At 34.5% G+C, this 25,942-nt stretch overlaps 1 long non-coding RNA gene across 3 annotated transcripts in view; it reads left to right on the top strand.

Annotated features, from left to right (window-relative positions):
* LOC118968704 (uncharacterized) overlaps positions 1-21,159 on the top strand; it is a 192,022-nt gene extending 170,863 nt beyond the window's left edge. For 2 of the 3 annotated variants that reach the window (XR_005056495.2, XR_012123672.1), the window contains 2 exons: positions 13,846-13,902; positions 21,120-21,159. This is a non-coding gene — a long non-coding RNA (uncharacterized lncRNA). Of the gene's footprint in view, positions 1-13,845; positions 13,904-21,119 lie in introns of those variants that run through there. The other variant, XR_005056496.2, reaches the window with a different exon arrangement.
* The last annotated feature ends 4,783 nt before the right edge of the window (positions 21,160-25,942 follow it).

Below are 25,942 nucleotides of genomic sequence, written 5' to 3'. Positions count from 1 at the left end.
AAACTGAAAATAAGTTCCTCAGAAATCCCTGCCCACCTACTTCCAGTTTAATGCAGGATGTGAGACGCAATGTGTGAGATTTGGTAGGTGGAAGTGAAGTGAAAGGTGTGTTGTTTTATGCTTGGAAAATCACTTCATGACACAACTCTGTGCTGGCAGCTCTCGAATGTTGCTGTTCATTTGCTGGCACACATTGTTGGTGTGGGCCTGTGGTGGGCCTGCAGCTTCTCTAGCTTCAGCCGGATCTTCAGTGACTCTGACTCCCCAGCCACCCAGCCAGATGTGTGTTGAGTCTGTGGTGAAGAGTATGAACTGCACCTGCAGGACACCCACAGAATCGGAATTGGAGGCCATGAGAGAGACTGACTTTGATTCTAGTTTATCTTTGCCCTCCCCAGTTCAGGTCCCTCTTTCTCTCCTTACTGCCTGCCCTGATGCCTTCAGGCCCAGCACCTCATGCAGAAGCACCGTCATACAAAGATTGCTTAACCAGCTCCCACAGTTGTGTAAGATCACCCCCAATTATGAATCCCTTTTTTTTGTAATTCATTATAGTTCTGCTTTTCTAATTGATGTCATATATCCATATATACCCATATAACCAGTAAGATAAATACAGAAAAAGGATTTAAATTAGGGACCAATTGTTGAAGTCAGTAATATTCTTCTACTTTTTCAAAATGGATGCAAACTTGCCAGTTTATTCCCCATGCCAGTTAATTACAGTTTATAAAATGAAAGCATTTTAGACTAGTTTTGTGCCTCCTGGCTTAGGAAATAATTAGAAATAACAAAACCTCCCATGAATCAGTTTTAGCTTCCATCACTTTTTTATAATAGATCCTTATAACAACTAGTAGAGCCAAAGCTTACTCTCTGCAGAGAAGGCAGTAGTCTAGAATCTGCATAGAATCACTCTTTGAACTCTTTATTTCTCAAAGTTAACTGGGAAGTACATTGATCTTTTTCAGAAAAGAAAATCACATCTTATTAAATGTAATTGGTCAGAGCTATCATTTATGGAACTGGGTGACTGTTTTATAAATAGTCAATCCCTGTATCTTCTTTTGCAAATGTTGGTAGGAGTAACGAGATACCACATTGGTCTCATAAAATAAGGTTTAGGGGGAAAATAATGGAATGAGTTGGGAGTCACTGGGTCTTAGGGAAGAATTTGGTATAAGGAAGAAAAACCAATTCAAATTAGACTGAGTTAAAGAAAATTTATTGGGGATCTAGATTTTTTTAACACCTAAAGGTAGAAATATAGCACTCTCTAACTCTCCCTTCTTTATCTCTTGATACTTTGGGGTATACATGGTACTCATTCCTAGGTTACATGGCCTTCCAACTTGAGTGCCACTGAGTAAATGGATAGTGCCTCTTGACCCAGTTATTGGAAGTACTGATTGTAATAGCTCAGTTACTATTGATCATGCTAGGGGAGGGTTTCTATTTTTGGTCCAATCAGCTGTGAGCAGGGAGCAAAGCACAGAATTGTCTGCTGAGTGGAGGGTCTTCTCAGAGAAGGTTTGGAGCTGGGCAGACATCCTGAGATTGTTTCCAGTACACAATAGTTTCTGCATTATCCAGTAGAAAGCAGTTTAACTCAATTGCTATTCTTTTTTTCTTCTTAAAAATATTTGTATCATTATTATTATTTTTTTCAGTTGCTTTTCTTAGGCAGAGAACCCAGTAACTTTCTTGGTGCTTTAGCAGCATTATATTGATACATATAAGAAATGTATTACTACTCCAGATGTGAAGGTTTCTTTGATCACATTTTTTGAAAGCACTGAATCTTTTGGTTATAAACACTACGTATATATTATATATAGCCATTATAAGACTTTCAATATTTTTTATTCTCCTGAAAGGCCAATTTAAAAAAAATCTTCACTCTAGGTAACTGGCTCCCTTATAAATCAGAAATAAAGGATTTAGATCCCCTATTCTCAAGATATGGTTGTGATAAATTAAGTGGCAATAATTGTGAGTTTCTCTGTATCTTGTCTCTCTGTGGTTGTACTCCTTCCCTCTAAATAATAGGAAAGGTTATGCTCCCTCAGTGTTCTTGCAAAGAAAATATTCCTTCTAACATTGAGCCATAAATAAGATAAATAAGATATTTCAGACATGTATGAAAATTAGCACAGTGGGATCGAGAAATTATAATGTACAAGAAGAATAATGAAATTGTGGAGTGGTGGAAGTACAGAGTGCTTTAGGGGGCATTTAGAGAGTAGTTTCCAATCTAACCCTTTTAGTTTCCAGATTAACAGATTGGAGGTTAGTGGAGATTAGGTAGCTTTCTGAGAATTAGCTTTTATTTAACCCAGTACTGGACCTTGTAATTCTGAATACAACCAAAATAACAGAATCTCGACCTAAAATGTATATCAGGACAATTAAAATCTATCTCCATATTCTCTCTTTCTCTTCATTAAGCATTATTATCCACCTAGTAATTCATCAATATGATCACATAATTTATGGATATAAGAGAAATTTTGATTGAATCTTTCCTGTCTGTATGAATACAGAAAATTATTCTCTTTTCTTCATAGCAATTTTGTTTTTACCATAAAGTGCTGCATAGCATGTTTTTTAAATAAAATCAATTAAAAGTGATACTCTTAAGGATACATAACATTTATTGACATAATTAGCTGTGTCTTGGACTTTTACGAAACCAAAATTGAAGATTTCAAGGTTGAAGAGATTGACACAATAGTACTAACCTTAATTTCCAGCATATTTTGGCACTGAATTCCAAGGGCAGGAGTCATATTTGTTTACTGTACATGCCTAGAATATCGGGGGTGCTGGCAAGGACAGAGGAAAAGCAGTGAGAGCTTTAAAGTGTTCGGGCAGAAAGAATGAATCATAACCCACTATTCTGAACTTACATGAACCTAAAATATTATCACGCTGGTGATCCCTGTCAAAGTGTAGCATTAGAAAGTTCTAAGAGTCAGAATAAATGGAACATAAACTCATTAGGCTAAATAGTTGTGTCAATATGTCAGGGAAAATAAGCAGGAATCATTTTAACATTGAACCATATGCAATTGTTTGTATACTGCCTTTTCTCCCCTAGAGACATTCTGCCTGCCTTCCCATTGGTCAAGTCTCCTGGCTCATTTGTAAACTTAAATTTTATCCAGGGAAAGCCATTCGTGTCTATTTATATCACACTCTGCTTTCATTTGGTTTATTTAATGATTTATTAAATTCATGAAGCATAGCAAAATTTCCTAAGAGAGTTGGAACATATGAATAAAATTATTTTAAAGTTATGTTTATGTTGTGATTTATAGAATTGCAAATTGTCAAAGACATAAGGGGTCATGGTAAAGTATCACACAGTTGCTTGGAGCCCACACATTACTCCAAGACCTCACTTGAAAGTTGGAAATTTCCCTGAAATAGCCCATAGGGGAAGCATACGCAAAGCAACTCACAGACCATAGTTTAAGCAGATGTGCATAAACAGTTTAATGCAAACTGAGGAAGGTATTCATAGAGAATGTGAATACAGCAGCAACCTCTTAATTTGATTCGGAGCCTGGACCCAAATTTATTCAATTTTTATTATCTATCTTATTGAAGGAAGGAAGAAATTTTACTCATAACCAAACACTTGTCTCTTTAAAGTATGAGCTAATTGGATGTGTTTTGTAAAGAGCAATTTCATGGCTTACCTTTTATTATTTGGTAGACTTAAAAGTTGTCAAAAAAAGTTTGGTAGCCACAATAGCTTTTATCGATAGTGCATAAGTCACTTAATTCTTCTGTGTTATCAGTGTCTTTAAACAATTCAATGATCAATTCAACAAATACTGATTGTTTACTAAGTGTAAACGATTTTGCTAATCCCTGGGGTGGAGGAGTGGAGTGACTGATGAAAGATAAAGCTAGCAGGGTGTGCAGATGCCAGACTCTAAAGGGCTTTGCATGACAAAGTGAGAGTAAGGATTTATCCCTTTTGGCCTGGTGGGTGTCACTAAAGGATTCTAATCAAGGGAGGGGCATGTTTGGTCCTGATTCTTAGACAGAACACTATGACAGCAGTATGTGGGCTGAGGGGAAAGAGGACAGACCTGGGCCCAGAGAGGAGACAGTGGTAATTAATAGGACTGGAGATGATGCGAGCCTGACCAAGAATCATGTCAGTGGTGATGGAGAGCAAAGTTTGGGTTTGAGAGATTGTTAGGAAGTTCAGTCAGTAGCCTTATGATCGATTAGACATGGAAACTAAGAAAGTAGTATGACTTGATAATGATTGCTAGAATGATTGATAATGATTTCTGCCTTCCATGTGAGACTCCCATGACTTGATTCACTTTTATAACATTAAAAATAGCTGTTGATGAAGGCTGTTAACTTTTTCTACCATGTTATACATGTAAAGCAGTAAAGTACATTTTCAGATTACGAATGTAATACAAGCAGTTTTAAAGACTGGTTTCTGCTGTTTCACTTTTGCTAATATATAGCTTGAGAAAACTGGTATAAATTACCAGTCTTTATCTACAAGAACAGACTTTATTTCCCTATGGAACTGAGGAACAGGCCTTGTATACAATTCCATACAAAGTTTTGAGGTCTAACATGACATGACTTGATAGAGTAGGGCATCTGAAAATCCAGTTTCTAACTCCAGAGAGCAAATGTTAGAAGATAGAATTGATGAATAGTTGACTTCAACTAATTCCTTGAATATCTAGCCATGCATTTTATGTCATCTATCATTGTGGTTTCTCAGCACTTAGAAATATGAGCCCTGAATAAAAATGTAGAGGACCACCTGTCTTCTTGGCAGTATTCCAAGAAACCACAGCCTAATTTTTGCTTACCACTAGTGGAACATGTGGACAGCCATGTTCTGCTTGCCATTCTCAAATCCATTTTGCAAAGGAGAGTACTGCAAATAAGTTAACTTTAAGTTAAGGCAGATATAATAGAATGCACTTCTTACACACGGCAGCTTAGAGTTTGGTGTGAAGATCAGAGGAGGCCCTTAGAATCTGAGCGGGATCAGGCGAGGCAGACTCCCTGTAGATTTCTTCTGCTATCTCTTTCAGCCATTTCGCTTTGGAGTCTAACGCAGTGTGAGTGTGTTAGTGATGAGGTAACCCAATAGTGAAGCAGACCAGGGGTATTGAGTTTCAGTTTAGAATAGTGAAGTAACATGAGAGTAATTTCTTTTTGTTTAATGGGTAGCTGTTTTTATTTTTAAGTTGACAATTTTTGGTAGCATTTCCCTTTCTCACAACTGTGAACTGAGCTCCTGAATTGTCATTGTTGTAAAGTAAAAACATAGGAAAGGCATGGTCTCTAACTTATATATAGGGCATTAACATTTTTATAAAGGGCATTTCATGATACCGATATAGGCCATGTTTTCAACAATATATTCCTGAAGCAAAAAAATTGTAATGTGTGGTTTCTTTGCTCCTTTGACAAAAACCAAAAAGTCTTATCATTAATAGTAATGGAATATTAAACTGTGTTACTGTGGAAAATAAAGATTAATATATAACAATTGTTTATTATTTCAAATAATCATACTGTCAAATTGATAGAATTTACCAGTTTTTTTTATCTCACTGTTTGGAATTTGCAATATATCACAGTGTTAGTACATGGGATTAAATTAGGACCTAGGACCGAACTTTAATACTTGCCTCTGGCATTTACTAGCAGTGACATTAGGGGTTAGTTATTTAATGCCTCTAAACTTCCATTATGTCATTTGTAACACAGAAATGATTATAATTACATCACTGATAATAGAGCTTAAAGTAAATGCTCAGTAAATTGTTGCTGGTTTATTCCTGCTACTGGTAGTAGTAGAAATACTAACGGTAGAATAGAACTAGAAGATCCTTCTTTGTCCCACAAAATAGTTGCAATGAATTCTTTTAAAAACTTAAAAAATGATAAACAGAAGAAAAGAAGCACTGACACTGTCTTCCCTTTTTGTTTCTCTTATACACTACGAACAAAAAGGGAAGCCAGTGTCAGTGTACGGGTATGTAATTGAGTGGGTTTATATGGGGTATATCTTTGTGTACTGTTAGGACTAACATAGTTACTTCATTTGGGCTTTCAAATTTGAGCTTTTTTTGCCTCTGATTCATGACTGCGTTAGAAAGACGAATATCTCCAGTCATATAATTTTTCAATGTATATGAGAAAAGATACCAAGTACGTAAAGCGGTGTTTAGTTATTGATTTCTTCAAGGGATTTATTATGTGAGAGTTTATATAAAGGGCATTTATGGTAAAGATAGGCCATGTTTTCAACAATATATATTTCTGAAGCAAAGAATTGTAATGTGTGGTTTCTTGTTTGCTTCTTTGACAAAAACCAAAATCTTATCATTAATAGTAATAACTGAATCCATGAGGATATAACTTTATCATTCAAACAGTTCTAACTATGTAGCCTTTTCATGATCCAGTTCATTGATTGAAGGAAGTAATTAGAGCAAGTTAAGAGACAGCAGCAGCCATCTTATTTAAGACAATGTTTACAGCAGGCCTTTCAATGAGAGAGAGCATAAGGTTTGAGCTCAGCCTTTGAAGTAAGGGTAGAGTCATGCACTTGGGGAAGGAAGGAACTATTGGGAAGATTAGCATCCCTGTGGTGATGTAAAGGGGCCAAGGTCCTCAGTGGGGTGGGGGGGGACTGCTCAATAGAAGATACTTGAACTAATTACAGAAAAGATGAATTACTTGTACTAGGCATTACTCTCCTTTAAAAAAGCTTTAAAATTATAAAATGTTTTCTGATTTTTTTTTCTGATTCAAAGCCTATTACATTAAATTGAATATGTATATTGCTTCAGAATCTCAATATGAGATAACTGGAACATAACATCAAAAACTGAAAGCCAGTAAATCTTAATTACATAAGTACCAGGGCTGAATGTTGAGAATTACTAAATTGTTTTTTTTTTTGGTAGAAAATTAGGGAAAATGAATTATAGCCTGGGGATTCAACAACAAATGTATTCCTTTACTTCTTTTATCTAAAATGTCCATGTCAAATAACAACAGTATGAAAGCATGCAATGACTCTCAGTAATCAATTTTTACTAGCATTGTGACTAACAAAATAAAAATAATATTTGTGCTAGCAAAAGGCATAAATTAACCAGTCTACTTTTTGGCTGGTGCCCTTTGAAGTAATGTAAAATCTGTCCCTTTAAGATCTTGCTTATTTTAGTGAGGGAGGTTTTCTCTCATCAGTACTGAATTATTAGTAATCAAGTGTGTTGATGAAGTGCAAGGTTGAACAATTAAAGAGACTAGGAAAGGATTTCCTAAATCTACTTTATTGTAAGACTCACCTGAGGTCTTACCAAAGATACAGATTATGGCAGCCCTACTGGGTCAGAATTGGGGTGGAGTGAACATTGTTGAGAATCTGTATTTTTAATGAGGATGCTGGGTGATTCATATAATCAGACAAGTCTCAAAACAAGAGACTGAGCTAATCCTTTTCAGAAACATTTTGGAGATGGATTTTGCTTTAGAAACTCATTTCCTTCACGTCCCCACTCCCTCACCCTTCAAAACTGCAGAACAATCCACATTGCTCCTTCAAAATCCCATTGCTAACATTTGGCCTGTTTTTACTTCTTGCTCACAGGATTCATCAGATTACAGCCCATGTAGCTCTCTTATTTTTTGTCCTATTAGGATTTTGTGAGTACATTTTTCACTCACAGCACCTGTGGTCTAGGATTCATATTGCTGAGCCCTACACTTAGCTTTAAGGACATATAGAAGATTAAAACCTGGTTAATTCTGGCTTTATACAGTTAACACATTGAGATATGTCCTTAACTTTTCCCCTTACTACATGGATACAAAGCATAAGCCACTGGAAAAATTGCACAAACTGTCTTCCTTTCTGTTATCTTTTTATGTGCTACTGAGTGCCAAACCGTTACTTCTTGGTTTCTGATTCATTTTTCATATTCTAATTTTTTTTTCAAAAGGCATAATATTTTAATTTGACGTTTAAAAATTCACTAAGACCTTTCATTTAGGCTGATATGATGTTTCTATGGGCTAAATTAACAATCACATATGGGGGTCTTAAATTCAATTTTAAAATTCACTAAAGATCACTGTCACAAGAAACATTTATAACCAAAGGCTTGACTTTCTGCTTTTCTCTATCACTATCTTTTGCACCAGTTGTGTTATAAAATATGACATTAACTCTAAAGAAGAAGATCATTCATTCAAACAAAATCAAATAACCTGAAAAGTTTTTTCACTTGTAAAGTCTAATCACTTGTAAGCAAAACACAAACTGAAATATTTTCTTCTTAAAAGTGATTCTTTCTGTCAAAGATCCACCTTGACCTAATCTTAAATAGTCTTAGGCCATGCAAACAACAAGATTTAATTTTTACAAAATACTCACAAAATTTTTTTGCAAACTGGTGTCAGGAAAACAAGACTTATCTTGTATCTTAACCCCATAACATCTTTTAAATCTAGGGGTGCTCAGTTCTTAGTTGTATATTTTTCCTACTTATTCATAAGTGAGAAAGAACTCATTCTTTTGTGACCTTTTTTAGTATTAAGAGGGAACATAGCTAGATTGTAATTTAGTCACTCAATATCTTCTTACCTTGTGACTCAACAGTTTTCACTAATGAAATATCATATTTCATATAATTTGCAAATTACATTTGCTGAATACATAAATTCTGAGTTGAAATGGCAGTTTTTAAGGATCTTTTAGAAGTTGAGGCATGCCCTTATGCTCTTATTAAACAGAGTCCTGTTATAAGGCAGACTCTCCACATCTTTGAATGCTCAGTCAAAATCATTTTAGCAGTGTATACCTGGAAAACAGTTCAGAAATTTACAAAGGAAACTTACTGTGTTGTTTAACACACACTTCCACAATAATGGCATTATTTTCAGGTGGGTGAATTGGTGTCAAATAATGGGTCCTTCAATGTGCTGTATTTGTGATTTTCAAGTCCACATATTTCTGTTTGTGACTTTAGTATAATACTATTTAGCTTTAGATTTTTTTTTTCCAAAAGACATTGAAGGCCTTGATCTAGAGAATCCCAGAAACATGGCTGCCTGACAGTTGGAGGGTGATTCTCCACCCCACAGAAGTGAAAACTTTTCAGGTTATTTGATTTTGTTTGACTGAATGATCTTCTTTAGAGTTGATGTCATATTTCATAACACAACTGGTACAAAAGATAGTGATAGAGAAAAGCAAAAAGTCAAGCCTTTGGTTATAAATATTTCTTGTGGCAGTGACCTTTCGTGAATTTTAAAATTGAATTTAAGACCCCCTTATGTCATTCCCCACATTTTCAATCTGGGTGAATAAGTCTTCCCCTAGACCAAGGCATTTTATTATCTGACAAAGCATTTTAATTACATGTTTGTGAGCCCAAGTGTATCCTAAAACAGGATGGTGGGAGTGATGGTGGAAGGTACCGTTTGCTGGAGGCATTCTTGGAAGACAAACGATTTTTCTAAATAATCTCAGAATATACCAGTTTCAGAATATGTATGTTAAAGATACCCGAAATATGCATGTGCATATATGTTTGTTTATAACATGTAGTTTGTAAATTTGCCAAAGGGAACAGACTAAAAGCTATGTTTATGTGTTGAAACATTTAATGTCCACAGAGTTACATTACTCACAAAACTAAAATTGTACTTTTGGTTATTATTTGAAATGGGAATATTATGGAGAAATACACATTTAAAAAAATTGGAAACTTTTATAGCATTACTTTCTTAATGTAATGGGAACTAGATCCAATCAACAAACTTTATCATTCCTCAGACTTTCTAATATCGGTCACTTGTCATTCAGTTGAGTCAGCATTTGTTAATAATTAGTCATGTGAAAAAACTACATGGTATACAAATATAAACAAGGTGCCATACTTGAAAAAGCAACACACACACAGGAAGTGTAGTTAATTTTTTTAATATAATAAATGGAGAATTAATACACATCATATATTCCTATGTCTCTTTCAAAATGAAGCATTCTGATTGTTTTCCCCTGATAATTAAGCAAATACATGTCCATAATAAAAATAATTCAAGAAAATACTGATCTTTGTAATAGTAAGGGAACCTTATCCTTCTTGAACTATCCTTCTTGAAAAACCCTCTCCCTCTACCCAACCCTTTGCTCCAATATCCCACTCCACAAAGGTAATAAAAATCTGATGCGTGGGCACACATACATATGTGAATATGTGATGTGTGCACATGTGCGCACTTGCATGTGCAGCATTTGTTGTGTAGCTCAGTGACTGGCAGGTGTAAGCTAAATTATCATTGATATGTGATGCAATTGCATATTTGGCTAAGTTTTTTGAAGTTTGTATCATTTACCCTATGATGTGGTAGGAATTTCTTTTCACATAAAGTTATATAGTTCTCTTTTTTATATTTTAATGGATATTTAGCATTCATTTTACTGTTACATCTTAATTTGTGAACCAAATCCCTCTTTTTTATTGAGATATAATTGGTATACAGCACTTTATTAGTTCCATATATGCACATAATTATTTGATATTTGCATATATTGCAAAGTGGTCCCCACAATAAGTCTAGTGGACATCCATCATCACATGTAGTTGCAGAATTTTTTTTCCTATGATGAGAACTTTAAGATCTACTCTCTTAGCAACTGTTAAATATGCAATATAATATTATTAACTATAGTCACCATGCTGTACATTATATCCCAATGACTCATTTATCTTATAACTGGAAGTTTGTAGCATTTGACCACCTTCACACATTTTGCTCACCTCTCACCCCCATCTCTGGCTACCACCAATTCGTTCTCCAATAAACTTAGTTTTTTCTTTCCTGTTTTTTTTCTTAGATTCCACATATAAGAGTTCATATGATATTTGTATTTCTCTGACTTGTTTCACTTAGCTTAATCCTTTGAAGACCCACACATCTCACAAATGGCAAGATTTCCTTTTTTATAGCTGAATAATGCTCCATTGTCTATACCTGTGTGTGTGTGTGTGTGTGTGTATGTGTGTGTGTGTGTGTATGTACTGATGTACATATATTACAATATCTTTGTCCATTCACCTGCCAGTGGACACTTAGGTTGTTTCCATATCTTGGCTATCACCAGTGAACATGGGGTGCATTTTTCTTCTCAAATCTGTGTTTTTATTTTCTTTGGATAGGCACCCAGAAGTAGACTTGTTGGATCATATGGTAATTCTATTTTTAAATTTCTGAGGAACCGCCATACTCTTTTTCATAGTGTTAGCACCAATTTACTTCCCACCAACTGTGCAAAAAGGTTCCCTTTTCTCTAAATCCTCACCAGCACTTGTTATCTCTTGTCTGTTTGATAAAAGCCATTCTAACAGATATGAGGTGATAGTTCATTGTGGTTTTGATTTGCAGTTCACTGAGAATTAGTCATGTTGAGCATCTTTTCAGGTACCTGTTGACCTTCTGTATGTCTTTTTTGGAAAAATATCTGTTCAGATCCTCTGCTATTTTTAAACTCAGATTTTTTTAAATTGTATGAGTTCTTCATATATCTTAGATATTAACTCCTTATCAGATATATGATTTGCAAGTATTTCCTCCCTTACAGTAGGCTGCCTTTTTGTTTTCTTGATGACTCCTTTTGCTGTGCAGAAACATTTCAGTTTGATTTAGTCCCTCTTATTTTTGCTTTTGCTTTCTTTACTTTTGGTGTCAAATCCAAAAAAAATATCATTGCCAAAACCTATGTCAAGAAGCTTATTGTCTATCTTTATTTTTAGGAGTTTTAGTGTTTCAGGTCTTATATTCAAGTCTTTAAACCAATTTCAGTTGATTTTTGTGTATGGTATAAGATAGGGTCTACTTTCATTCTTTTGAATGTGGCTCTCTAGTTTTCCCAGCACCATCTATTGAAGAGATTGTCCTCTCCCCATTGTATATTCTTAGCTGCTTTGTTGTAAATTAAATGACCATATATATGTGGGTTTATTTCTGGGCTCTCTATTCTGTTCCATTGATCTTTGTATATATTTTTGTGCCAGTACCATAGTGCTTTGATTACCATAGCTTTGTAATATAGTTTGAAATCAGGGCACATGATGCCTCCAGCTTTGCTCCTCTTTCTCAAGATTACTTTGGCTGTTCTGGGTCTTCTGTGGTTCCATATAAATTTTAGGATTGTTATATTTTTGTGAAAAATGCCACTGGAATTTTAAAAGAGTTTTCATTGAATCTATAGATTGCTTTGGATAATGTGGGGACATTTTAATTATATTAATTCTCCTAATCCATGAACACAGATATGTTTTATTTATGTCTTCATTTTTTTCATCAATGTCTTATAGTTTTCAGTGTGCAAGTATTTCACCTTGATTAAATTTATTTCTATTTTATTCTTTTTGATGCAATTGTAAAAAGGATTGTTTTCTTGATTTTTCTTTCTCCTAGTTCGTTATTAGTATTTAGAAATATAATATAATTCTGTATATTGATTTTGTATCTTGCAACTTTACTGAATTCATTTATTAGGATTCATTTATTCTAAGAGTTTTTAGGTGGAGTCTTTAGGGTTTTCTATATACAGTATCATGTCATTTGTAAATAGTGAGAGTTTTACTTTTCCTTTCCATTTCTTTTTCTTGACTAATTGCTCTGTTTAGAACTTCTAGTACTATGTTGAATAAAAGTGATGAGAATGAACATTCTTGTCTTGTTCCTGATACTAGAAGAAAAGCTTTTTAGCTTTTCATCATTGACTATGATGTTACCTGTAGGCTTGTCACATATGGTCTTTATTATGCTATTATGCTGAGATGTGTTCCATTTTTACCAGTTTTTTGAGGGTTTTTATCATAAATTGATGTTGAATTTTGTCAAATGCTTTATCTGTACCTATTGAGATGATCGCATAATATTTATCCTTGATTGATGTGCAGATATTGAGCCATACTTGCATTCTTGGAATAAATCTTATTTAGTCATGGTGAATGATCCTTTGAATGTATTTTGCAATTTGGTTTGCTAATATTTTGTATAGGATTTTTGCATACATGTTCATCAGAGATAATTTTCTTCTCTTGTGGTGTACTTATCTAGTTTTGGTATCAGGATAAAAGGAATTTGGAATTATTTCTCCCTCTTCTATTTTCTGGAATAATTTGAGAAATATTTGTATTAATTCTTCTTTGAATGTTTGATAGACTTCATTTGGGAATCTGGTCCTTGAATTTTGTTTGTTGATATGTTTTTGTTTACTGATTCAATTTCATTGCTAGTAATCAGTCTGCTCAGATTTTCTGTTTCGTCATCATTCAGTCTTGGAAGGTTGTATGGTTCTAGGAATTTATCTACTTCTAGATTCCCCAGTTGTTGGTGTATGATTGTTTGTAGTAGTTCTTATGACACTTTGTATTTCTGTGGTATAAGCTGTAATGTCTTCTCTTTCATTTCTGATTTCATTTTAGTGCTTTTTTTCTTGGTGAGTCTAGCTAAATCATGTAGAGGTTGAACATTTTGACAGATCAGCCCATCACTGTTCAAAATTAGAGTAAAACAGAAAGTAAAGATATTAAATAATTTTTATTCTTTTACACATATGACAGAGAAAACATTTCCTTTAATTTGGACTGAATATAATAAAGAGAAATACTGTATCATCAGATATAATCACAGTCATCATTATTGTTTATCCAGTCCTCATTCTATTATAGAAAGGTTACTAATGAAAACAAGTCATACCAGTTGGAGTATATGGAGCATAGGTAATGTGTTTTTATGTTGTTTTTGTTCTAGGCAAAAAGATTCACTCAGTCATGAAGAAACAATTTGAGTCTTGTGGATCAAACTCAGGTATTAGTTTCCCTGCTATTTTTCTGAGTCTGAATATTATTCTATTTTAAAAATGATAATTCCTGAAGTTTTCAACCTGGCTTTATACTTTATTGGAAACACAGCCAGGAAAGCATTTCAAAAGTATCTGACCTTACACAGTTTCTTAAACCTGCAATAATCTAAAACTTTCAGTCAGTTCCTGCCTTAAATATTATGAAAGTACATGCCGTTTGGTTTCTCTTTAAATCCAGAGGAAGTGAGACATATGTTGTGATACTGAAGATCATAGAAGTGTATTATATTCATACCACCCTAGTGAATATTATGTCCTCATTACAGTCTTTCTTCAGAAACAATCTGATGTTGTGACAGACATATCTTAAATCATAGAACTTAGTGATATTGTATCTGAGGAGGAGTCAATCATTCATCCAATGTGGAACTTTACAATATTTAAAAACATAAATGAAAATCAATTCTATGTATGTGAAACTAACAAGGAATTAGGTATTTTTCATAAGGCCACCAGGCTTAAGAGGGTAACTTAAAAAAAAATGAACTTGAAATTTTGCCTTCAGTCACAAAGGACAGGAGTGGTTGAGGAATTAGGTATTATGAAACAGCTCAGATTTATTGAACTGTTAAAAAATTTTATTAAAAGAAAATGGACTAATCTCATAATGGTATATAGCAACTATTATAATGCTAAATGTCTCAGAATATAGTTTAAGGATTACATATAATAAGCTATCTTGTCCCAGACTTTTGTTTGTTGGAACTTTTTGATTACTCATTTAATTTTTTCCTAGTAATTTGTTCAAATTTTCTATTTCTTCTAAGTTCAGTCTTGGAAGAAAGCATGTTTCTAGGAATTTATCCATTTTTTTTATGTTGTCCCATTTTTTGGCATAGAATTTTTCATACAAATCCCTTAGAATCTTTTTTCATTTTGGTGGTTTCAGTTGTAACTTCTCTTTCATTTCTGATTCTATTTATTTGAGTCCACTATATTTTTTCTTGATGAGTGTAGTTAAATATTTATCAATTTGTTTATCCTTTCAAAGAAGCAGCTCTTACTTTCACTGACCTTTCAAATTGCTTTTTTAGTCTCTATTTCATGTATTTCCACTCTGACCTTTGTTATTTCCTTTTACTATCTTTGGGCTTTGTTCTTCTTTTCCTTTGAATGTTGGGTTTTATATTGTTTATTTGATATTGTACTCATTTCTTGTGGTACGCTGTATTATTATAAACTTCCCTCTTAGAACTGCTTTTGTTGCATACCAAAGAATTCTCTTCATAGGAGAATTCCATAAAGCATTTAAAGAAGAGTTTAATATCTATCTTCTGAAGCTATTCCAAAAATTGAAGAGGAAGGAAAGCTTCCAAATTCATTTTACAAGGACAGCATCACCCTGACAATAAAACCAGACAGACACTATAAAAAAAGAAAGTTATAGACCAATGTCCTTATGAATATGTGTGCAAAAATTCTTGAAAAATATTAGCAAACCAAATTAAAAAATACATTAAAAGCATATTTATCATGAGCAAGTGGGATTTATTCTAGGGATGCAAGGATGGTTCAATATTTGCAAATCAATATGAAGCAACACATTAATAAAAAGGATACAAACCATATGATCATCTCAATAGATACAGGACAAGCATTTGACAAAATTCAACATCCATTCATGATAAAACCCTCAACAAAATGGATATAGAGGGAACATACCTCAATATAATAAAGGCCACTTTTGACAATCACACAGCTAATAGCTTACTCAAAGATGAAAAACTAGAAGTTTTACTTCTAAGATCAGGAACAAGACAAAGATGTCTACTTTTACCACTTTTATTCATCATAGTACTGGCAGTCCTAGCCACAGCAATCAGACAAGGAAAAGAAAGCAAAAGGTATCCAAGTTTGTAAGGAGGAAGTATAATTGTCACTGTTTTCTATACATAGAAAACCCTAAAGATTCCACCAACTCAATTAGAATTAATAAAAAAATTCAGCAAAGTCATAGGATACAAAATCAATATACAGAAATCTGTTGTGTTTCTATATACAAATAGCAAACTAGCAGAAAGAGAAATTAAGAAAACAATCCCATTTAAAATTGCATCAGAAAGAACGAGATACCTAGAAATAAATCTAACCAAGGAGGTGAAAAATCTGATCTCTGATAACTATAAGACATTGATGAAAGAAATCAAAAACAACACAAATAATTGGAAATATATTCCATGTTCATGGATAGGAAGAATTAATGTTATTAAGTTGGCCATACTACCCAAAGCAATGAACAGATTCAAAGCAATCTCATGAAAACTTCAATGACATTTTTCACAGAACTAGAACAAATAATCCTTAAATTTGTATGGAACCACAAAAGACCCCACATACCCAAAGCAATATTGAGAAAGAAAAATATCATGAGCCCTGATTTCAAATAATATTATAAAGTTGTAGTAACCAAAACAGTATGGTATTGGCAGAAAAATAGACAAATAGATCAATGGAACAGAATAGAGAGCCCAGAAATAAACCCACATGTGTATGATTCAATTAAGCTGTGACAAAGGAGGCAAGAACATATAGTGGAGGAAGACAGTCTCCTCAATAAATGGTGTTAGGAAAACCAGACAGCTGCATTCAAAGGAATGAAAGTGGACCATTATCTTACACCATAGACAAAAATAAGCTTTAATTGATTAAAGACCTAGATATGTGACCTGAAACCCTAAAACTTCTAAAAGAAAACATAGGCAGTAAACTCTTGGACATCAGCCTTACCACTTTTTTTCTTGATATGTCTTCCAAAACAACAGAAAGAAAAGCAAAATAAACAAGTGGGACTATATCACACTAAAATTTACTCACAAAAAATAAAATGACTAATTTGAAAAGATATGCAGTCCTATGTTTGTTGCAGCATTATGTACAATAACAAAGATATGGAAGCAACCTGTGTCCATCAATACATGAATGGATAAAGATGTTCTGGTACTTGTATACAATGGAATATTACTCAGCCATTAAAAAGAATGAAATATTGCCATTTACAACAAAATAGATGGAACTAGAAGATATTGTGTGGAGTGAAGTAAGAGAGAGAAAGAAAATGTCACATGATTTCACTTATATGTGGAGTCTAAAATAATCAAATGATAAACAAAACAGAAATTGACTCATAACACAGAGAACAAAGTCATGGTTGTCAGAAAGGAGGAGCGTGGGGGTAATGGGTGAAATAGGTGAAGGGGATAAAGAGGTACAAAATTCCAATTATAAAATAAAGTAGAGAGGAGATGAAAGTGCAGCATAGGGAATATAGTCAATAATATTATAATATCTGTATGTTGGCAAATGGTAACTACACTTATAGTGAGCATTTTTAATGTATATAATTGTTGAACTACTATGCTATACACCTTAAATCACTATAATATTGTATATAGACTGTATTTCAAGATACCTGATATATCCCAGTTGTGTGCATGTGAATGTCTGAGTAGTTTTGTATATGTTAAAAACAAAACAAAAAGAATTATGCATAATAATATATATAGCCTGAGATTACTTTGCTTGTGACAAATTGGTATAGTTTAACATTTAATTTATAAGGCATGCATGGAATCCTACTGTTTTGGTAAAGTTCATTGTAGAGTTTAATGATTGCAGAATATCCTTTGTAACTGATAGGACCAGCAAAGAATAGAGATAAATCTCCTGTGATTCATGAGTTCTTGAACTCTCTTAAAGGTCTTACTCACCATAGGTTAAAAACAAGGCAAAAGCTCAAAAATCATTTCTTTTCTTGTTAGCTGATATAGAAAAACATTCAGAGAGGAAGTTTAAAAACAGGTCATTGTGAAACATGTATGATACTAATTATTTCCATAGGTAATTTTATCTATGAGAAATTAGAAGATTTTTATAATTCTAAGTGAATTAGTTGGTTGTGCAAGCCTATGTTTTCTAAGACATAGGTAAATAACAAGATGTGTAGTTAGGAGGATATAACCTGATGCCACATGCTTGTTTGTGTGGCATAAAGTGAAACCAGCTGGCCTCAACAGCCCAGGGAGTTATGTGTGTGGTAACTTGAGGAAACCACACTGTGTAACAAAAGAATGTTGAAGGGGTTAGAAAGCAAAATTAATGTACAGCCTTGCCAGCTTTACACTGTTGTTAAACAGCATCACTTCATGCTATCATGGTGCATATTTTTAAAATTTCAAAGTTTCAGTAAGGCAACATCTCTTCTTGACTAGTTTAAGATATGTATGCTTTTTCATGCTTTTCCCTGTACATTATCTTCTAGAGTGATTTTATACCCCTCATGGCTTCAATGATTACCTGTGTTCCAACACTTCCAATCTATACGTCCAGTCTAGCTCCTTCCCACATCAATGACATCTTGCTTCCTGGATATCTGTCCTCATTTGGATGTCCCATGCACACCTTAAACACATCCCACACTCCACTCAACTTCAGTCTTCTTCCTTCCAAGTTCCAAATCTGTTTCACTTCCTGTGCTTCTGATCTCAATAAATAGCACCACTATGAACCCAGGCAGTCAAGTATGAAACATGGTCATCATTCAGATTCTCCCTCTTTCCTATATCCAATGGATCACCAAAACATGTCAATTCTATCACATGTCTCAAAACTGTCCGTTTTTCTCCAATCTCAATACCATTACAGTAGTTCTAATTTCTTCTAGATTATTGCAAGTTTTCTAATTATTGAAAATATCATTTGTATAAAAATTTTTAGGAGGTCTTAGGAAGTAGTTATTATGCTCTTCATTGTACTATAAAATCCTATGCTTGGTTATAAATTGTATCCTATGCTTGGTTATAAACAAAAGTTTGGTAATGGACTTTAGCTGTGAATGACTAATTAGGCATAAAATTCCTATCCCCATATATGGCTAAATCTGTACATGTACAACATGTATGCGTTACCCATTAGTGATCCACCATCTGCAGTGCGAATCCAGCATATTGTTGGTACCTAAATTATGCCATCTGAGGGCTTTGATTTTACCTCAAGTTTTAAAAAATATCCAATTATTAGACTGCTTTGATAACTAAAGAACCATTTTCAGCTTATGCAAGGAATGCCAGACCAAGAGGAAAATAGGTAGACACTCATTGTGTGTGTGTGTGTGTGTGTATGTATGTTTTAAGGAATAGTGTGTCGACCCAAGTTGAGGGTCACCATAATTCCCAAGAAGCACTTCTTATTGGAAATAGAAATACGATACAACAGATTTTTGAGAGAATTTGTATATCCACATAAGAAAATATTACTTTTCTAAATGTGATTGTTACTTTTCTGTATTGAAGATGTTCAGTACGATGTACCTTATCTCAAATAGCATGATCATAACTTAAACACATTTCTTCTGTTCAGCTCCTTCTATAGTGAGCTGCATATGTGTCCCCTCAACTTTCCCCATTTGAGTTAGCATACTTTTATTTATATATAATATATAATAAACACTCTGGGGAAATAGAAAAATGCATCAGTTTCGGCTCCCACTCCAGAGGAAACTAAAATTGACTTAAAGTATGAATCAGAGCAGTATGCTCCCTCTAATCTGTAGGAAATATATCAGACCCCTGGGCTGATTAATTTCATTCAGCATCAGCATGAGAATATAGTTAGTGCTTTTCACTTATGTAAATTTGGGCATTAGTTATAGGAAAAGCTAATTGATTTTGAGGCATATAGCCTTATTTTGTAAAAATCAGATATGTGGTCTGTTCAATGAAATATTTTGTAAATTCAAGAGTAAAACATGAAAAATCATTTAAAAGATATGGTTTAAGCCAGCATGGTTTTGAGTAAAATAATCATTGATGTGATTAACAAAACCTCTATGATGCTTTAAATATGTATGTTCAAATATCCACCTATAGGTCCATCAACAGAAACATGATACTCATTCACAGCAGAGAAAACCTGGACCCACTTCTCAGCTCTGTGCTCCTGTGGCAAACAAGAGTGAAGAATTTTTAAGTTTACATGTTCAAGAGATACTGAAAGTTCTAACATAAATTTTGAGAATCCCAATGTCTTATGTTTCATTATAAATAATCCTCTTATAATATTTTTCATGGATGAAGGAGCTACCTCTTGTCACAAAAGCAAAATGTAAAAGAAAAAAATTGAAGACCACAAATATGATTATTTCAAGTTAGGACCACATCATGATTATGTCTTTGTATATATAGGTTGTTTAGTCAATGACTCTACTTTGCACAGCTAACTTGCCAAAATCAGTTTTTTTATTACTTGAAGATAGTGCAGTATAGATGATAGGTTGACAAGAGTCAGTCATAACCTTTACCAATTATAGAATAGAAATGTTATGAGCTATACAAAAACATTCTATTTTCACACACATACATTTGATCTGATCTTGATATTGGTCACACTAAAAAGCGGGAACTTATATGTCAGCATGATAAATAAATAGTAAATAGTGTATAGTATATGTGATTTATATTTAAATATATTTAAACATATTTATATATGCATTTAGGTATTTAATGCATACTTTTATTAAAATAAGCAAAATAATATTTCAATAATTAAAAATCTTGGTTGATTCCTGGCCTAGTTAAAGACTAATTTTTGGCATAAACTTGAGATTATCTTTCTGAATATCTTGGTGTTACATTGGAGGTATGGTATTCTTGAGAAACTTTATGAAAAATTGCATGTGCACCAGACAGTGTTCCCAGTTCTTTACAGATATTAACTCGGTTAACCATCCTGACAGCCCTATGCACTGGGGACAAATATAATGCCCAGTTTACAGATAAAAAAGTTTAGTAGCTTACCCTAGGGCACACAGCAAAGTGGCAGAATCAGGATTCAAAATTGTTCCAGAGTCCACGTGTCAGTTTGGAAAGGACAGGCAGTTATATCTGAGCAGGTTTCATTTATTAATTTGAAGTCAGGGGCACAGAAAAAGTTACCCAACCCTTGGTAGCTTGGTTGCAAGACATCCAGGGATCTGGACTCTCCTTCCAGTTGTCACTCCATGTGTTATCCAAGAGTTCGAGTCAAGTCCCACCTGCCCTCCTCTTTGGGCCACGTCTGCAGAGCACCCAGCAGCAGGCAATAAAGGGAACGTGGCAACAAATGGCAACCCTTCTCTTTATGAGACACAGAAATGACCCCTTTGCCTTTGTTATCTCTGATTCCACAGCTGCCTGCTGGTTAGCCATGGTTACCCACTAGTTTTTGTGGTAAGTATGACTTTTCTAATTCTTTGAAGTCTCTGCTAGAACTAAAGATTAGAGCCTCTGTATCAATTGCCCCCACTATGATATAAATTTGTGAGTTTATCTAGCTATAGATCTTCACAGATTGCAGTTTAAACTTGCTTCTTTGACAAGAGATTGGGAACAGCTAAAGGATGCTTTTCACATTTTTTAGAATTTAAGTTAAAAAACTTAGTTTCTGGTTGGGTAGTAGTGATGGATTTTAGATTCTTCACAAGCTTGGGGAAATCATTTTAGACTCTTCTTTTTGGGGAAATCATTTAGACATCTTAGGCCCATAATGCTATCAGGGAAAACAGGTCTTTAAAGGACAATAACTATATTTAGTCTGTAACTTTCTTTTTTCATTTTACCACTAAACCTTGAATAATAGAACATAAGTGGTTGTTTGAATTTGAATTAATCCTCCCTCTTAAATTGATGTTTAATCATCCTGAGATCATCAGATGTGTTGTTTCAGAAGGTGAAGAGCCCAAAAATTGCCTCAGAACTTCATTTCCTTATATTATAATTTTAATTTGTTAATTTCCCTCAAGAATAATAGAAAAGTTGCTCAAAGATAAAGCCCATGAACTTTTTTTCCCCACACTACAGAAGGGAGCTAGCATTTACTGCATGTTCACATTATACCTGACATTTGACCTCATTTAAACCCCACACCAGATGTATGAGTAGGTATTTCTTCTCCTTATTTTATTGGTGAAGAAATTGAATCTCAGAGATATTAGGTAAATTGCCTCAGGCCACACAGGTCCTAAATGGAATCCAAAGTGGGCTTATCCTGATTTCAAAAATTATACTCAGTCTATCACAGTGCCATGAACTTCGGGATTTTTTTAAAATCTTGTTTATTTTCATCTTTAAATTAATCATCAATATCAACAATGCCATTTGAAGAAGGGGAGCATTTTTAGAGAGTGTGAGAGCCATTTACTCCTTTCATCAGAGGTAAGGAAAGCATGCTGAATAGTAAGTATAATTTATCTTGGCAAGTGCCATGGTTTAAACTGACAAATACTGTCTGCTTAGGTAAATACTTCCTTGGAAATGATTAAAATGTGGATTGAAGTCCAAACCTCCGTAACCTGCCTCCTGGTGGATCAAATGCACAAAGCACTGCTGCATGCACTCGCGAGCCCTCTTGTGTGGGTCACTGGCAGGGCTGACGGGAATCAACAGGTGGGAGGCATCCAATGATACAGCTCAGTTTCCCTGACCTTCTGTGCAAGGCAGAGGCTGAGGGGCTGTCAACAGAGAAGAAACCATTGTGTGAGAGAACTACTCAAAATAATTCGGTTGTTTTCCCTGTATGGGGGAGGTGCTCTTTGCGGTTTGAGGAGCTATATTGACAGGTAGAAGCTGTTGTACTAATTCTGAGTATGTATGTATCCCTGTAATGTGGTGTGTTTCCTTATCTTGAAGAGCATGCATTAAAACGGTTGAGATAAATTGACGAAAGGGGTCTGTAAGGAAAGCACAAGTCTCAACATTTCCTTCACAGTTTGTGTGCAGTTGGCAATGTGAGTGTTGATAAAGGACAATGTTAGTGCCTCTTTGCGATATGAATCTACCAGTGAAAACGATGATCAATTCTGGGGTTATTTCTAGTTTTCTCCATCTCTTGACTGTGGCAAGCAAGGTTGTTCTAAATTTCCATTAAATTATTGAAAGTTAATTACTTCCCTGGACAAATAAAATACAACTACGATCTCACTCTGCCAGAGATTAGTAAGCCAATGTTGCAAAAGGTGTATTAATCTCTTACAGTTAACAGTACACAGTGCTGAGTAGGGGAACTCCAGGCAGCTTGATTTTAGAGCCTACCAGCAAATCTCATATTAACTGCCCAACAGATGTTTGTGAAGAAAATATACATGAATATCATTCTTGCTGAGAGTTCCCATTTCTCAGTTGTATTCCCATTTTTATGTGTGAAGTGGAAGTATTTATTTCTGACAGGTTTGGACTTATCTTTCATTTTAGGCAAAAATAACAATCCTATTCATTATGCTGATGACACACACACCCAGAAGCAGGGGCACTAACCGTGCTCTTCCTGCACATACAGGAAGGTCAGAATACTTGTCTTGCCTGTGGCTTAGTAATCGACATCTTGGTAACTAATATCTATTTTCTTAGGTCTGGTGTATAAAACCACGGGAGGGTTTCTGGATAAGACAAGTTTTCACAAGCCAACTGCCATTTAGGTAGAGGTTTCCTAAATAGCCAGTTCTTAGGATCCAAGAAGAAACTACCTTGACTTTTTTTTTTTGCCACTATCTACCGTTTTAGTATTTTCTGGGCAGTATTGATTAGACCCAGAAGACACATCTAGCACCTTGCAGACAATTCAGTCAAAAGGTTCATGCCTATCTGATGCATATTTTAATACACATGTCTGAGAGTTTTCATGTTACTTGTCTTCTTTCCTTTTGCTGTTGATTCAGTTCTCAATTTTGCCTAAATATCAGACTTCAAAAACTAATTTCTCTTAATTTGTGCCTTAAATGTGCCTTGTAAATAGATGATACTAAGTTCATTGAGGTAATACTGGGCTTTGAATGGTATTAACATCTCACCAAGAAAGAAGCACCTAATTTCCTAACTGAAGAAAGGAAAAGAATGCTTTCAAAATATTTTGAAATTTCTCTGTAATAGCTTTACTTCAGATACATTTTCAGAGAACTTTGTTTACAGCTGCAAAGAGATTCAGAAATGAATCAAAGTTGAAAGAGGGAAAAAGGGAGGGAGAAAAGTACTGTAGGGGAGATGAAAGAAAAATGTCTAGAAGGATAAAGGTATTTGTAAAATAGCTGCAAACCTTTTGCCCTTTAATCTTGAGAATCATCTGGTTTCATATTCTCTACTTCTTTAGACAGGATGTACATTTATAGACTGTTTATTTTGTAACTGAAACCTTTGCTTTTTTTTTCTCTTTGAAAAAAAATCATGAAATGTGAAGTTAGAAGGGAGAAGTTTGTTTCCAACCACCTCAAAATGCAAACCTCATCTGGGGACAGTTGTAGAGATTCAAAAAGTTCTTTAATAATCTAAAGTGACAGCACTTTAAAACAACTAGGCAACTCCTCTTGGATATTAAGATTTCTTAGATCTTTTTTTCTGTAAAACATTTTTGTGCTGTTAGTGACAATTGAATGAGAACCAATTTTTAGTACTAGAGATAGCAATTTTTACTTCATAATTATTTTAGAATTCTTCTAGTAAGTCAGTAAACCACATGTAACCCAGTAGATCTAAGGGAACAATGGCTATGTTCCCTGAGTTGAAGAAACATCTGCTTGCTTGAAAACTGTCTCTTTAGAAAAGTGTCTCTTTGCTGAGGGCAAACTGGTAGGCCCTGAGGCCGGGCCGTCCCACCTCTGCCCTGTACTGTGCAGGTTACCTTGGACAAAGTTATTTCCCCTCTCAGAAGGCACTGCCTGTGAAGGTACTATCTCATGATTAGACTACTGAATGAATTAATAAATGCAAAGAACTCAGAAGAATATCTGACATATAAGACAAAGTTAATAAATTTCCATTATCAGGTTGCATTGTCCAACACAGAAAAGACCAAAAATCACTAGAACAGAAAGTCATGAAAGAGGCAAACAAGTGTATTTGTAGTCAGTCAAGAAGAAGATTATTCTTTAAAATGAAAAAAAATCTATTGAAGTATCTTCTGCATAATTAGCAGTTCAATAAAAAATGTTTGCTGAAAACCTGGGTGGCTAACAAGAATAAGATAAAAAACTAGAGCTATCATCAAAAAGTATTGATTGAGATCTAATAGGAGCTTATAACTGCATTAGGTATGTTTTGCTTAGAGGAATAAAAATGAGATATAACTTGTGTCTTTAAGGTTGTTTCAATTAGTTGAGAGAAGATGACATATATGACAGGTGTAAGATAAGGTTTTTCAAGTAAAAGATATTCAGTAAGTACTCAAGTACTCACTAAATGCATGAATGAAAACATCTGAAGAAATTAAGCATGGTAATAGAAATACAAGGAACTATCAGGTGGTCATTCAGGGGATCATAAGAACCAAGTGGACTGATATAGCTCAGAAAGCGGGACTCAGACAGATATTTAAAGAATGTGTAGATTTAAGTTTGGCACTCTCAAACCTGGTTGTACTTTAAAATAGTGAATTCCACTCCCAAGAAAATCTTATTTGACTGATCTGAGGTGAAGCCCAGGCATTTACATGGTTCAAGAGCTACTAAGGTGATTCTAACATTCAGTCAAGATGGGAATCCTTGGTATAAATGATCAGAGGTAACAGAGAAAAAAATTCCAGTTAGGGCTGGGGGAGAGGGCTGGCAATATGAGAGAATTTGTGTGTTGGGCCATGAAAAGATGCGCAGTGGCTTAGAAGAGAGCCACACGAGGCTAGACTAGCTGAATTTTGAGGTAATAAAGTCCTTAACAGGGGCAGCCTGGATAAGGTTGGAAGTGACAGATAACGTGGCTCCCTCATACTCTTGGGCTTTAGCACTAGGCACACCCAGTTTAAATCCCCTAGGCAAGTGACGTAATCTCTATATGCCTCATATTTCTCATTTGTGAAATGGACAAGGCTCTCTCATTAGGACCACAGGGATGGAAGGGGCACCGCAAAAGGAAGAGATGAGCCGTACGAACTAAAATACTGGGAAAATGGTGATGTCATGGCAGAGCAGGAAGACAGCATTGCCCAAAAGGGAACAAAGGCAGGCCACGTGCTTCATGGGTTTGTGAGCTA

The sequence above is a fragment of the Manis javanica genome, chromosome 12, assembly GCF_040802235.1.
Source record: "Manis javanica isolate MJ-LG chromosome 12, MJ_LKY, whole genome shotgun sequence".
NCBI lineage: Eukaryota > Metazoa > Chordata > Mammalia > Pholidota > Manidae > Manis > Manis javanica.
This window is presented reverse-complemented; position numbering and strand designations above follow the sequence as displayed.